General features: G+C 39.3%; 1 pseudogene; it reads right to left on the bottom strand.

Annotated features, from left to right (window-relative positions):
• Positions 1-4,573: 4,573 nt before the first annotated feature.
• LOC131483977 (small ribosomal subunit protein eS24-like) lies at positions 4,574-4,971 on the bottom strand (annotated as a pseudogene).
• Between the last annotated feature and the right edge of the window lie 7,212 nt (positions 4,972-12,183).

Here is a 12,183-nt window from a genome sequence, read left to right as displayed (position 1 = left end):
CATAAGAGAGTCTTAAAAACTGGGATATGGGTATTGAGGAGGACACCTGTTGGGATGAGCACTGGGTGTGGTATGGAAACCAATTTGACAATAAATTTCATATTAAAAAAACTCAAACTAAAAATGTACTTAAACTAGTTAAAGGTGTATTAGAAAGAATGAAAACTTTGGAAATAAGTAGGCATGAACTAGCTGTGTAACTTTGGGTTGGCTTTTTTTTTTTCCAACGTTTTTTATTTATTTTTGGGACAGAGAGAGACAGAGCATGAACGGGGGAGGGACAGAGAGAGAGGGAGACACAGAATCGGAAACAGGCTCCAGGCTCCGAGCCATCAGCCCAGAGCCTGACGCGGGGCTCGAACTCACGGACCGGGAGATCGTGACCTGGCTGAAGTCGGACGCTTAACCGACTGCGCCACCCAGGCGCCCCGGGTTGGCTTTTTAACCTAAGTTTCTGTCTTTTCATTTACAGAATGGAATAAATAATACCCAACTTAGAGGTTGAGAGAATTAAATAGATAGTATAAGTGTGCTATCATTCAGAATCAAAATGTCCAATCCAACTCACACGTAAGGGAAACATCTAATACCAGTATTTGCTAATCATTTCAAAAATACTGACAATGAAGAGGCACAAAGAAAGCAGAGAGGTCTGGGGTGCACTGTGTGGTCCTTAGGTCCTTTTGTCCCCAGGCCAAACCTATACTTTCTCCCAGAATAACAGATGAGGTCTCCAAGTCAGTTTTTGTGAGTTTTTAACCTGATGTGGATAGGAGCATTTAAGTTATAAAATGTCTTCATTTTATATACCAGAGACATTGTCCAAGGAGAAGTCTCATAGATCTATAGATTCTGGGTATATTTAGTTTAATTTTTTTCTAACTTTTGTGGGTTTTTTTTTTTTTTTTGAGAGACAGAGCAAGAGCAGGAGAGGAGCAGTGAGAGAGGGAGACACAGAATCTGAAACGGGCTCCAGGCTCCGAGCTGTCAGCACAGAGCCCAATGCGGGGCTTGAATCCACGAACGATGAGATCATGACCTAAGCCGAAGTCAGATGCTCGATCAACTGAGCCACCCAGGCACCCCTGGGTATATTTACTTTAAAAGATCCTTTAGCCAAGGACAGACTACTGAGAACATGTTATAGCTAAGGACTCTTCTCACTAGCAAATAGCGCCAATCTATTTATCAGTAACCCTTGGCAAGGGGACTAAATCAGTCAGCTGCCTTCTTTTCTTTTCCCTAGAAGAGTCCCTCAACCCCACCCCTCCCCATCCAGTAAAAAAAAAAAAAAAAAAGTGAATGGCTCACAGACAAGCTACTTTAACAATTTCCTCCAAAAAGCTGTAAATCATTGATTATAGTGCCTCACACAAAGTACTTGCTTGATAAATTAACCTGATATTTTGAAGGCTATATGTATAAAATAGTCTTTAATGAAATGATTGATAGTCTCAAGTCAACAGCTGGTCAATTTCATCCCACAAAATGTAATAAAAATGATCTAATAAGTCTCTTCTTGATAACTGATACTTGAAATTATCTCCTTTGCTCAAAGTATTTGCTACAACTGAATATTATGTTGGCATAAATATTATCAATTATCTGTAGCCCACTATGAATGAGTTAATTTACCTGCACAATCATGAAACTTGGTGAATATATTGAGTAAATAACCGATCTTCCAAGCTAGGAATTAATTTGTTTTTGATATCCAGGATTTACAGAATTTTCACTAATTGTGATATGCTGTGAAACCACCTCCTCAGATGGCAATGTACCATCAAAGAGAACATTGTAGAAGTGAGTATCTCAAGGCAAGGTTATTGGATACAGGGTCTATTAGTTAACTGTTCCCTACACAAACTGAGATCCAGAAGGTTTCCTCAGAGAATAGAAACTTTGTTGGCATTTCTAAAAGAACTGCGAGTCTTTAAATTAGGAAGACATAGGAAATCTGCTTTAGGTCTTCAGAGGGAAGTTATTAGGAACATGTAGGCTCCAGGGAAAGAGAGGGGTCTGCCATCAAGGCTATATGACTGCTCAGTGAGGCAGGGCTTAAATGCTAGGTAAAATGAAATCAAATTTCAGTAGAGGGATGACTGCTTTGGACTATACTCAAACTGACTGAAAATCAAGTGGGTTAGTGGTAGATACTAGATTTCCAGGAACTCAGAATTGCCCAGAAGAGGTGAAGGTACCAACTTCAAAATAGAAGCAAGATGCCTAAAGCTCAGAAGAGGCCAGATAACAAGCCTCTTCATCACCCTGCAGTTGGGGTCCAGGCTACAAGGCAGGGATCTAAGAGGCTCCCGGCAGCTGCACAGTACAGCACAATTGGATGCAGAGAAGGTAATCTAGAAACACATAAGCTGGAGGAGAAAAAAGTAAGAAGTTTCGATGAAAGGCATAATTCCACTGGACATGAAAGTGAGGTCAGTACAAACAAACCTCGAGCTGGGAGACTGGAGCTGGACGCCTTAGTGGTTAAGAGCTTGGGCTGCGGAGGCAGAGAAGACCCAGGGTTGAATTTCAACTCTGCCCCTTCTGAGCTGAATGACTTTGGACAAGTTCTTTAACCTCTCTACTCCTATTTCCTCATCTTTAAAATAAGGGACGTGATGGTGTTTAGTTTTTAAGGATATAGGAAAGCAAACTGAGATAATGCATATAATGTGTATGCCAGCAATATACAGGCATAGAAAATACTCTCAATAAACATTAGCTGCAATTATTTGTCTTGTTGAACACCTTTGCCCAACCTCTCATCTCATTTCCACCCTGGACAACATTAAAGAACTAAAGGAACTGGGAATGAGTTTATTGGCTCATTCAATCAGTATTGTCAAGGAGCCCATGCTCTGAGGCAGTCACTGTGGTAGGTGCTGGGATCCAGTGGTGAGCAAAGCATTCACAGTCCCTGTCCTCTGGAGCTTACAGTCTAGTGGCACAGACAATCATGAAAAACAAAATCATACAAATAAATGTTAAATTCCATGGATGACAAGTGCTGGGGGTGGGGGGCATGATGCGATGAGAGAGTATACAAGGGGAATTAAATTCAGTTTCCCCAAGGACATGACTACAGAGCTAAAATATGGAAGGAAGAATAAGAGCTAAGTCGGCCCAAAGAGAGTAGAGAAATCCAAGTGGAGGCACTGGCAGGTGAACATGGTCTGAGCCGGGAGAGAGCGTGGTTAGCAGGAGGCCCTGACAACAGAGCTGTGTTGCTAAAGCAAAGAGAATGAAGGAAGGAGGGGAGAGGAAAGTGAAGGGATAGGTAAGGAGAGCACTTATAGGACCTCTTAGGCCACATTAAGGGATTTTTGTTTTTATCCCAAGAGCAATCGGAAACTAAAGTATATAATTAACTGGGTTGAGGTGCCCCCCAAGCATGATCCTTTTGAATATCGTCTAGCTCACCTGTTTAATGGAAGCGAAGAGACAAGTTAGGAGATGCTTGTGATTAGGGGAGGTTGGATTAGGGACGTTGTAGAAGTAGGGGTAAGTAGATAAATGTGAGAGATATTTAAGTGGGAGAATTCACAAGACTTTAAGGTGGATTACATTGGGAAGTGAAGGAAAGAGGTGGTGTCCAGAACAAATCCAGCACTTTGGCCTTACCTAACCGGTCGGATGGTGATGCTCTTGCCCAAGACAGGAGGACGCTGAGAGGAGACTGGTTTTGAGTGGGGAAGGTAGTGCTGAGTGACTGGTAATTCAGTTTTGAGGGGTGTCTGGGTAGCTCAGTCAGTCAGACTCTTGATTTTAGCGCAGGTCACGATCTCGATTCACCAGTTTTAGTCCCACGTTGGGCTCTGTGCTGAAAGCATGGAAACTGCTTGGGATTCTCTCTCTCTCTCTCTCTCTCTCTCTCTCTCTCTCTCTCTCTCTCTCAAAATAAATAAATAAACTTCAAAAAAAGAATTCATTTTTGAAAATGTTGAGTTTGAGGTACATTAGAGATATTAAAGAGAATATGCCAAGCATTTGTACATTGAATCTGGAACTTTGAGGACATATCTGGGCTGCACATATAAACTTCTGAGTTATCTACCACACAGCAATGAATTGTGAAGTCTCAGGAAAGGAGCAGAGGGACCCAGAGCAAGTCTTGAGCAATGTCTGCATTTATGGGGGTACACCCCCTCATTTTACCAGCCCTGGCCAGAGACTTGACTTCAGATAACTGAGAATAAGAAATCAGCACTAGATAACCAAATCCATTTGTATAACTTTGCATTTCTTTTCTTTTTTAAAAAAATTTTTTAATGTATATTTATTTTTGAGAGAGAGATAGTGTGCAAGCGGGGGAGGGCACTCTCTAGTTTTGAGAGAGACAGAGACAGAGACAGAATCCAAAGCAGGCTCCAGACTCTAAGCTGTCAGCACAGAGCCTGATGTGGGGCTTGAACCCATGAGCCACGAGATCATGACCTGAGCCAAAGTCACATGCTTAACCGACTGAACCACTCAGGTGCCCCTTATTTTCTTTTTTTTAAGTTCTTAATTTATTAATCCTCTCATGAAATATCTGCATGATTAATCACCACGGATAGTTACCGCAGAATTATTACTCCTTCTTTTTGCTGGCACCAACATTGGCTTGTGCAGTCCCCCTGACTTTCTTTATTCTGTTCTTGCATTCCTTTTGCTGTTTTCTTGATGTCTTTTTCTTCTCATCCAAGCCATGTCCTGCAAGTCGATGTCTGGGTTCGTTTTCTGTACATCATCTGAGGAATCATAAATCATGCCAAAGCCAGTTGTTTTGCCACCACCACAATGGGTTCTGAATCCAAATACAAAGAGGACGTCTGGTGTGGTCTTGTACATTTTGGCTAATTTTTCCTGAATTTCTGTCGTCGGTACTGTTGCCTTTCTGGGATAAAGAACATCAATGACCCTCTGTTTCCACTGAGGTAGTCGGTTGGTCATGAACTTCCTGGTCCAGAAAGTTACTGTGTGGATCATGATGGCGGCCAAGCTTCTAACAGACAAGGAGGTAAAGAGCTGTTTTATTTTCTACTGAACATTTATTTAAAGAAATTCCAGCTTTATCTTAGCTAAACTAAGGGTTTGAAAGAGAATTTTATATGTTTCAGTCAAACAGAATAGGCAGGGACTTCAGTGCCCTTTCAATTGCCTTCAATTACCTGGATGTAGTGGCTAAAGCTATAGACCCAACGGGGGAAAAAAAGCAGGGAGAGCTGACTTAGCAGGAGAGATGAAATCATCCAGGAGAGATGGTTTAAAGGAGAAGTTCCCAACTGTGTATCCATCAGAATCATCTGAGAAACTTGGTAATATGCAAGTTCTCAGGAGTTACTTAAATTTTTGATTCAGTGGGTGATTCTTGGAACCTGTGTTTCAATATGTAACTGATCTTTCTGACGAAATGATCTGAGGAACACATTTTAAGAAATGTCTCTTTAAAAGGTAACTGCTCCCAGGGACTTCTAGTTTTACCAAAATCCAGCCAAATGTCTCAACAACATTTATTTAAAAGTTCTTCCTTATCTTACTGATTTTGTTTGCCATATTTATTACATACGAATTCCTTATACATATTTGGATCTATTCATGGATTTTATGTCCTATGTTATGTACTGTTCTATTTACAGGTCACACGATGGTAACTATTGAGGCTTTGTAACATGTTTTAGTACCTGATACTTTCACTGCTCTTCTAAGAGATATCCTGGCTATTTGTTTCTTGCACCATTTTTTTGTATGAGCTGGAGGATCTATATGTTTTTTCTTTCCTCATTCTTTCTCTTCCTCTCTCTCTTTCCCCCACCTTCCTTTTTTTTTCATCCTTCAGTAGAGATGTGCTCATTTTCTTGCCTCATGTTCTTATTAGCCCAGGTTCTCACTCAGTAGAGGGAGAGGGGAAAAATTGGAGAAGTCATTATCCTATTTGTCAAGACACACTTGATTTGCTTGAGGACCGGAGAAAGGCAAGCCAAAGGTTTTATGCTCAATATTTTAATGGGAAGCACATTAAATGCATATTTTACTTTAGGTAGAACTGAAACCTTACGATTTTGAATCTTGCTATTCCAAATAATAGTACATATACTAAAAATCTTTTGTGTGTGTACATGTTCTTCAGGAACATGTTAATGTTTCTCATAAAGGCTTTATCCGTTTCTTGTTAAATGTATTCCTAAGTGTTTAATCATCTTGTTGCTATTGTAGGTGAGATTTTCTTCCATTATATCTTTCAGTTAATTGTTAGATGTATTTTAGAAGGCATTAGTTCTGCATATTTTTATTCTACAATGTCTTTTTGAAGTCTCTTGTTACTTGTACTTTTTCAGTTGAATCTTTAAGAATTACCTGCTTAATAATCAAGATATCTAGAAATAGTAATAATTTTATTACTTCTCTAAATTTCATGCCTCTAAGTTATCCACTTATTAAGTTGTATTGGATAATAAACATTAAGATATTATCATGTTAAGAAATTGTTCATTTTGTTAAGTGTTGTTATCAAGACTGGGTGTTGGATTATGTTAAAAGTCACTTTCAGGAGCACCTGGGAGGTTCAGTTGGTTAAGTGCCTGACTCTTGATTTTGACTCAGGTCATGATCTCACGGTTCATGAGTTCGAACCCCACATCAGGCTCTGCACTTAGAAGACGGAGCCTGCACTGCTTGGGATTCTCTCTCTCTCTCTCTCTCTCTCTCTCTCTCTCTTTCTCTCTCAAAATAAGTGATTAGAGTGGATCATATATATTTCTTCTATACTGTGTTAGTACTCCTTATAATAAATATATTATATTTCTTAGTATTGAACAATATTTACGTATTTCTGGCTTAAACCCTATTTGGTCATGATGTACTATCGTTTTTTAAGGTGATGCTGAATTCTGTTCGCTAATATTTTACTTAAGATTTTGTCTTATGTTCATAAATATATTGCAATGTAATTTTTAGAAATTCAGCAATGTTTAAGGATAATTTGACCCAGACCATAGTTGGTTTTCTGTCCTCCTGCTGAGAGCCCTACCTGTTGGTTCACCGTAATCTGAGCCTAGCTCTCTTTCTCGTCAAAACATGAACCTGAGCTAGACCTTGTCTCCTGACCAACTTGAATTCTGAGTCTCACACATGTGTTTTGGAACCTTTTTGCTTTTCTTTTTGCAGACTTTCTGATCCCCCCCCCCCCCCATTTGATGGTCATCGTATGGTTGGTTTCTGTTCCAGGTTCCTAATCCTATTTAGGCTGAATTCCAAATAATTCCTGTTTGTCTCCTTCTCATCTTCTGCCTTTAATTTACTCCCTGGACCATGTTACAAATCTTTAAGGACTAAATATTAATTACTTCTGCTGGTGGACATTAAACAACTAGTCCTTTACTGCCCCCTTGAGGACCTTGGCCACCACACACCCTGTGGCCCATCTTGTGGGGAGAGGTGTTTATCCCTCCCCATATGACCATTCTTTCCTGAACAGGAACTAGGCACAAAGAATGAACTGCACTGAGAGGGGTGAAGAAGACAAGGATGACACCCATTTCTGCCTTCAAAGAACTTAAAAACGAGGTGGACAGAGGGGGAAGTAAGGCTTATCTGTGTTCATTTAGGGCTTGAGGGTGATGAGGGAGGATGCTGTTAACCAGGCACAAAGATAGCTGTAAGTCCCGGGAGCCTCACAGGGACGGTATAAAGGATTGCAGTAGTAGTTGAGGAAAAGAGAAGACAGAAGTTACTGTGACAGTAGAAGACTTCATGGAAGATATGTTTCAGAGCTGGTCTTTGAAGGGTGAAAAGACGTGCACAAGCCAGCAGGACAGGTTCTCTTGTGGGGAGATGGCATGAGTACAGCCATCAGAAGCAAGAATGTGTGAAGCACAGGAAGGGAATATTCTGACTAGAGTGAAGAATTTTCATGGGGCAGCAGGATGAGAGAAAAGCTAAAAAGGTAGTTTAAATCCAAATTGGAAGGCAATTTACATTTATTTCATCACTAATGGAAGGTTTTCCCTGAAAGCAGGTTTTCTTAGTAGGCGAATAGTGAAGGGCATTAAAGGGAGCGGTACAAGAAGGGAACAGGTGTCGAAGGAATAAAAGGGTTCCGAATAAAAAGGTTGAGTGGCAGGGAAATGGATAAAAGAAAAAGGTCAATCCTTCAGTTTTTTTCTAGAGTGTCCTCATTCAGAGAGTGGGGGGTACATAAAAGGGTTGTGTGCTATGTGACATAAGTGAAGATCTGTTCTGTGGAATATAACAAGTACGCTACACAAACCTTCCAGAAGAATGGCTGTGCACACACACATTGTGTGTGTGTGTGTGTGTGTGTGTGTGTGTGTGTGTGTGTGTGTTTAAACTAGTAGTCCAGGGATAAAAGCTTTTGTATATAACAGTCCAGATATTTGCTACTGCTTGCCAGCTATCGGTGTATCACAGACATCTCCCTGCCCTCCAGAGATATGTTACTCTTTCCAGTGTTTGGTAATTTCATGTAGCAGAGAGAGTTTCTAAGTGGAGTTGAGTTTCTACAAGGATCTTGTTGTTTTAGATGTCCTGATGAAATCACTGGTTGGTTGTTTAAAAAAAAAGGGAGGGGTGACATAATAAAATTTTCAATTCAGTGGAAGTAACAGCATACCTAACTTGCATAGTAATTGTATTATTTATTGTATTATTTATTTCTTGCTCTAATAACAAAACACTCCCAAATTTAGTGGCTTACAACAGCAATAAACATTCATTATCCCACATGGCTTTGCACGTCAGAAATTCAGGAGCAAATTAGCTCGGTGGTTCTAGCTCAGAATCTCTCATGAAGGCGCTTCCTAGGTGGCTCAGCTATATGGCAGACCAGACACAGAGGGACGATGAGATGGAAAATAGCAAAGATAGATAAAAAGATGTAGAGAACAGAGTGAAAAGGTCCAACTTGCATCTTGCTAGAGTTCCAAAAGGAGAGCATAAAGAAAATAGGGGAGAGGCAGTATTGAAATAGATAATGGCTGAGAATTTTCCTGAATTAATGAAAGAGATCAACCCTTAGGTTGGGGAAAGCCAATAAATAAGACAAATAGAAAAGAAAAAAAAGGAAAAGAAAAATCTTCAGTTCAAAAGACTAATATCAAAGGAAAAAAAACACACAGAAAACATAGAAAAAGCAGGAGAAATAGAAAATCCAAAATGGAAAATAAGAGGTGAGAGGTAAATCCAAGTATGTCCATAATGATAGGCAGTATAAGTGATTAAAATTAGTTAAAAGGCAAAAATTGTCATGCTTGAAAAAAAAGAGTCAGGCTATATATGGCTAAAAGGAGACATATCAAAGTATAAGGACATGAGGAAGTTGAAAATAAAATAATGGGAAAGATTTACCAGGCACAGACAGAACAGGAAGAAGAGGAGGATGTGGGGGAGGAAGAGGAAAAGGAAGCTGACCATGGCTCTAAGTCTAGCATAGATAGGGATAAAGAGAGCCAGCACTTGGCAAAAGTTTAAAGCTCCAGAAGATGGATACAGTTGCCAGATTTAGCAAATAAAAATACAGGACACCTGGCTAAATTGTACCTTTAGAAAAACAACAAGTTCTCTTTACTATAAATACTTCCCAAATACTACATGGCATAGTCATACTAAAAAATTATTCATTGTTTACCTTAAATTCAAATTACCTAAGCATGTTATATTTTATCTTGCAACCCTAAAAGATGATTGTATTTCATAACAGCTTCAAAATACATAAAGAAAATATTGACAGAGTAAAAAGAGCTGAGTAGAGAAACTGAGAAATCTCCTTATAACACAGTGGGAGATTTTAACATCCCTCACGAACTGAAAAATATAAAAGCTTATTCTAATGAATATATGTGTAAGATGAGTGTGAATATACAGTAAAACCTCGGATTGCGAGTAACTTGTTCTATGAGTGCTGCAAGATGAGCAAACCTTTCTAATAAATTTTAACTTGATAAATGAGCGATGTCTTACAATATGAATAGTACACGATGCCGAACGTCACATGTCACATGATCACAACTGAGCCAATGGTTCTCTCTCTCCCTCTCTCTCTCACTCTCTCTCCCCCTTCTGTGAAGATTGTGGGTGATTGTTAATGCAATATCACATTTCTGCGAAATCCTCAAAAGGAGGCAAAAGCAAGTGTCATTGGATAGGTTCCTCGTTAAAACTGCACAAAAAGGAAAGATTCCATTAAGCCAACAGGTAGCAGTGATTCCATTAGTGGTAGTGAAAGTCATCCTACACAATGACCCTCCTCTCTCTTGTCTTCCCTACACCAGCAACGAAGGTTTTCTAAGGTCAGTGCAGGTCAATTTGTTTTTCTTTGTATTTTTTATTTTGTTTATTATTTTGTATTATATTACACTATTGTACTCATTTTTTACATGAATATTTTTGGGTTGTGGAATGAATCATCTGAGTTTCCATTATTTGTTATGGGGAAATTTGCTTTGATATACAAGTGCTTTGGATTACAAGCATGTTTCCGGAATGAATTATGCTCACAAAGCAAGGTTGTACTGTATATGTATATATAAAGTTGTATATACACATACAAAAAATAGCATACACATTTTTCTTCCATTCCCAAATGGAACATTTACAAAATTGATCACTTACCAGGTCACATAATAAGCCTCAATAAAGTTAATCAATTTCTATCTGAAGCCTGTTATAGAATACATTCTGTGACTTCTATGCACATGAGCATAGAAAGTCATTTTAATAATAGAAAACAAATACATCCATTAGGAAACAAAAATAAAATTGATCATCTCAAACATCCAACACCTAAGAGAAGACAGTTACAGGGAAATTAGAGAATACTTGGGATTGAAGGAGCTTTCAAAACTCACATACCAAAACTTGTGGGATATGGCAAAAAATGGTATTACACAGGAGATTTACAGCCTTAAATGTTTATCTTAGAAAAGAAGACAGGTTAAAAAGAGGGAAGGTAGGTATTCGACTTAAGTAGTTAGAAAAATGGATTACATACAGAGAAAGGAGAAGAAGAGAAATGAAACATAAGAGCACATGGAATAAAATGCAAATCAAAGATTTGCTAGAGAAGACCAACAAGGCCAAAGCCAGTTCCTAGGAAAAGCCAATAAAATTGAAAACAACTGGCACAATTAATAACGACAATGAAGAACACACAAAAACGTATTAAAAAAGGAAACAGACTGCAATCCTAGATAGATTGAAAGTTAAAAATGTAGTTAAGTAGTATATAGCAATCCATTTGAAGACTTAGAAGTAAGAGGAAATTTTCTCAGAAAGATTAACTTTTGAGTACTGCAGGTAAAGGAGAATACTTGAATTATATTATACTGTATGGAATTATTTTCTATGAAAATTCATTAACAGTTAAAATCTTTTCCACAAAGTAGAAACTAGTCTAGGAGTTTTCTTGGAACAAAATTCAACAATTATGCCTGATAAAATTCTTAGAAATAGGGTATAAGAGGAGTCTGAAAAAGGTTGCTACCTCAAAACTGGCTGCAAAACTAGTATTTTAAAAAGTGATATAATGGAGCATGTGGATGGCTCAGTAGGTTGAACGTCCAACCTTGATTTCAGCTCAGGTCATGATCCCAGGGTTGTGGGATCGAGCCCCATGTTGGGCTCCATGCTGAGGGTGGAGCCTGCTTAAGATTTTCTCCCCCTCTGCCCCTTGCCCACTCACATGTGTCTTAGAGGCCTTAGCCTCAGAAGCTTTCCATAGTCCCTGAAAAGGGGAAGAAATTACCTAAGAAGAGAGTGTCTGCCTGGGCAGAGCTGAAATAAGGGAAGGCTTCTCACAGCACAGACTGTGAGTGGATGACCCGTAGACAAGATTTTGCTCGAGCCTCATCTTGGAAGATCGCAGAGACAGCCATGGTGGGGCCAATCAGCAGGAGTAACTGTATCACTGTGAGAAGAATAATTGTGTCCTATGCATGCCACCAGACCAGATGTCATGGTGCATGGACAGAAAGGGGTGGGCATAGAGGCGAAAGGCCAAGAGCCATAGAAGATCTCAGGCAAGGCCAATAAAGACTCTGAGGACACAGGTGGACTCCCTGTCTCCACCACCATGGTGTTACATGAGCTTTTTCTTGCCTTTGATATGGTGGGAAGGAAGATAGTAGGAGAAGGGAAGAGAAGGAGCCTAAGCAGAAATTTGATATTTGAAACAGACCAATTTAA

Source organism: Neofelis nebulosa, chromosome 8 (genome assembly GCF_028018385.1).
Source record: "Neofelis nebulosa isolate mNeoNeb1 chromosome 8, mNeoNeb1.pri, whole genome shotgun sequence".
Classification (NCBI taxonomy): Eukaryota; Metazoa; Chordata; class Mammalia; order Carnivora; family Felidae; genus Neofelis; species Neofelis nebulosa.
Note: the sequence above shows the minus strand (reverse complement) of the source record. Positions and strands in the feature narration are given on the sequence as shown.